Source organism: Chiloscyllium plagiosum, chromosome 16, assembly GCF_004010195.1.
Source record: "Chiloscyllium plagiosum isolate BGI_BamShark_2017 chromosome 16, ASM401019v2, whole genome shotgun sequence".
Classification (NCBI taxonomy): domain Eukaryota; kingdom Metazoa; phylum Chordata; class Chondrichthyes; order Orectolobiformes; family Hemiscylliidae; genus Chiloscyllium; species Chiloscyllium plagiosum.
Window position 1 is genome coordinate 2,546,946 of NC_057725.1, and position 4,029 is coordinate 2,550,974.

The following is a 4,029-nucleotide window of genomic DNA, read 5'->3' on the forward strand; positions in this document are numbered from 1 at the left end:
CTCCCCCCTCTCCTCCCTGACCTATCACCTTCATCTCCTTCCCCACTGACCTATTGTACTCTATGCTACTCTATCCCAACCCCCACCCTCCTCTAGCTTATCTCTCCACGCTTCAGGCTCTCTGCCTTTATTCCTGATGAAGGGCTTTTGCCCGAAACGTCGATTTTGCCTGTCCTCGGATGCTGCCTGAATTGCTGTGCTCTTCCAGCACCACTGATCCAGAATCCCTCCAAAACAGGTATACCGTTTTGGATACTGTTGGGGGAGATGGCTCACTAGGGGAGGGCAGCAGTTGTCAAGATCATGGCACCGCGGCGGGCACTGCTGTGCAGAAGGGCGGGAAAAAGACTCATAGGGCCATAGTCATAGGGGATTCTATTGTGAGGGGAGTAGATAGACGGTTCTGTGGCCGAAAACGGGACTCCTGGATGGTAAGTTGCCTGCCAGGTGCTTGGGTCAGGGATGTCACCGATCGGCTGCAGAGCATTCTAAAAAGGGGAGGGTGAACAGCCCTCTTGGCATATAAGCACCAATGATATAAGTAAAAAACGAGATGAGGTCCTGAAAGCAGAATTCAGGGAGCTCGGAGAGATGTTAAAAAAGAGGACCTCAAAGGTAGTGATCTCAGGATTACTACCAGTGCCACGTGCTAGCCAACATAGAAATGAAAAAATAGGCAGGATGAACATGTGGCTTGAGGGATGGTGTAGGAGGGAGGGGGTTCTGGGGAAGTTGGTCTACACCTGAACCAGATTGGAACTAATGTCCTTGGGGGAGTTTTTGCTACTGCTGTTAGGGAGGTTTGAAAGTAATGTGGCAGGGGGCTGGGAAGCAGAAAAGAAGACAAGTTGACAGCGAGGTGGAAACTGGAGACTAAGAATCATGAAGATAGCATTAATAAGGGGAAGAGTAGGCAGAGAGCAGATGAGCGCAAAAGAACTGGTGGCCTGAAGTGCATATACTTTAATGCAAGGAGCATAATGGGTAAGGCAGATGAACTTAGGGCTTGAATTGGTGCCTGGGAGTATAACGTTATTGCAATCACAGAGACTTGGTTGAAGGAAGGGCATGATTGACAACTAAATGTTCCAGGATATAGATGCTTCAGACAGGACCGGGAGGGAAGTAACGGGACAGAAGGAGTTGCACTGCTGATTAGGGATGATATCACGGCAGTACTAAAGGAGGACACGGTAGAGGGCTTGAGCAGAGAGGTGTTATGGGTGGAGCTGAAAAATAATAAGGGTGCAATTACATTGTTGGGGCTGTATTACAGGCCTCCCAACAGTGAGCGTGTGGTAGAAGAACAAATAGGTAAACAGATTATGGAAAGATGGTAGAAGCAACAGGGTGGTGGTGATGGGAGATTTTAATTTTCCCAACATTGACTGGGGTACACTTATTGTCAGAGATCTGGATGGAGTAAAATTTGTAAGAAGCGTCCAGGAGAGTTTTCTAGAGCAGTATGTCAATAGGCTGACGAGAGAAGGGGCCATATTGGAGCAGGTACGGGGGAACGAGCCAGGGCAAGTGGTAGAAATTGCAGTTGGGGATTTCTTTGGGAACAGTGACCACAATTCTGTAAGTTTTAGAATACTTGTAGATAAAGAAGAGAGCGGTTCTAAGGAAAGAGTGCTAAACTGGGCCAAGACTAATTATATCAAAATTAGGTAGGAGCTGGGAAATGTGAATTGGACACAGCTATTTGAAGGGAAGTCCACATTTGAGATGTGGGAGGCTTTCAAAGATAGGCTAACGGCAGTGCAGGATAGGCATGTCCTGTTGAAAGCAAAGAATAGAAAAGGCGAGATTCGTAAACTGTGGATGATAGGAGAAGTCGTACGACTAGCCAAGAGGAAAAGGTAAGCGTACATAATGTTCAGACAGCTAAGAACAGAACGGGCCCTGGAGGAATATCGGGAGAGTAGAACCAGTCTTAAATGAGGAATCAAGTGGGCTAAAAGGGGTAATGAAATAGCTTTAGCGAGCAGAATTAAGGAGAATCCCAAAGCCTTTCATTCTTATATAAGAAGTAAGTGGGTAACTAGAGAAAGGATTGGTCCACTAAAGGATAAGGAAGGAAGGCTGTGTGTCAAACCTGAGAAAATGGGTGAGGTTCCTGCTCCTCGGAAGCTGCCTGACCTGCTGTGCTTTTCCAGCATCACTCTGATCTAAGCTCTGGTGTCCAACATCTGCAGTCCTCACTTTTGCCAAGATGTGTTGGGTAGGCTAGAGGTGATTAAGGTGGACAAATACCCAGGACGGATGGGATCCATCTCAGGTTGCTGAGAGAAGCGAGAGAAGAAATAGCTCGGGCCCTGACAGATATCTTTGTAGCATCCTTAAATACAGGTGAGGTGCCGGAGGACTGGAGGGTTGGTCGTGTTGTCCCCTGTACAAGAAGGGTAGTAGGGATATTTCAGGTAACTACAGACGAGTTAGCCTGATGTCAGTGGTGGGAAAGTTGCTGGAGAAGCTATTGAGGAATAAAATCTATTTATATTTGGAAAAAAATGGGCTTATCAGTGATAGGCAACATGGTTTTGTGCGGGGAAGATCGTGCCTGACCTACTTAAGAGTTCTTTGAGGAAGTGACCAAGTTGATAGATGAAGGAAGGGCTGTAGATGTCATATATATGGACTTTAATAAGGCATTTGATAAGGTTCCCCATGGTAAACTAATAGAGAAAGTGCAGTCACATGGTGTGCAGAGTGTTCTAGCTAGGCAGATAAGAAACTGCTTGAGCAACAGGACACAGAGAGAAGTAGTTGAAGGGAGTTTCTCGAAATGGATAAAGGTGACCAGTGGTGTTCCACAGGGGTCAGTGCTGGGGCCACTGTTGTTTGTGATGTACATAAATGATCTGGAAGAGGGCACTGTTGGTATGATCAGCAAGTTTGCAGATGACACAAAGATTGGTGGAGTAGCAGAAAGCATAGGGGACTGTCAAAGAATACAGGAGGATATAGATAGACTGGAGAGTTGGGCGTAGAAGTGGCAGATGGAGTTCAATCCAGGCAAATGTGAGGTGATGCATTGTGGGAAGTCTAATTCTAGAGCGAATTATACCGTGAACGGAAGAGACTTGGAAAAAGTTGATGGGCAGAGAGATCTGGGAGTACAGGTCCATTGTACCCTGAAGGTGGCTGCACAGATGGATAGAGTGGTCAAGAAGGCATATGGTATGCTTGCCTTCATTGGACGGGGTATCGATGATAAGAGCTGGCAGGCCATGTTAAAATTGTACAAGACATTGGTTCGACCGCATTTAGAATACTGTGTACAGTCTGGTCACCACATTACCAAAAGGATGTGGACGTTTTGGAGAGGGTGCAGAGAAGGTTTATGAGGATGTTGCCTGGTATGGAAGGTGATAGCTATGAAGAGAGGTTGAGTAGGTTAGGATTGTTTTCTTTAGAAGAAAGGAGATTGAGGGAGGACCTGATTGAGGTTTACAAAATCATGAAGGGTATAGACAGAAAGAGATTAGCTTTTTTCCCAGGGTGAGGGATACAATAACGAGAGGTCATGTTTTCAAGGTGAGAGGCAATACACACGGCACGTACATTTCACAGAGGGTAGTAGGTGCCTGTAATGCATTGCCAACAGAGGTGGTGAAGGCAGGCACTGTAGATTCATTTAAGATGTGTCTGGACAGATGTATGAGTAGGTGGGGAGCAGAGGGATACAGATGCCTAAGAAATGGGTAACAAGTTTAGACAGTGGATTTGGATCAGCTCAGGCTTGGAGGGCCACAGGGCCTGTTCCCGAGCTGTAAACTTTTTTTGTTCTTTATTCTCTACTACATCTGAGCTGATTTTGAATCCACTTTTCAAATTACCTCGGAGCCCACGTGCATTTTTCTTCTTAATAAGTCTCCTATGGGGGAACTTGTCAAAGGCTTTGCTGAAATCCATATAAACTACATCAACTCTGCTACTCTGCGCACCTGTTCACAAAAATATTCAGTCAAATTTGTCAGGCATAACCTCCATCTGAAGGTATAATGCTGCCTGTCTGCATGGAAT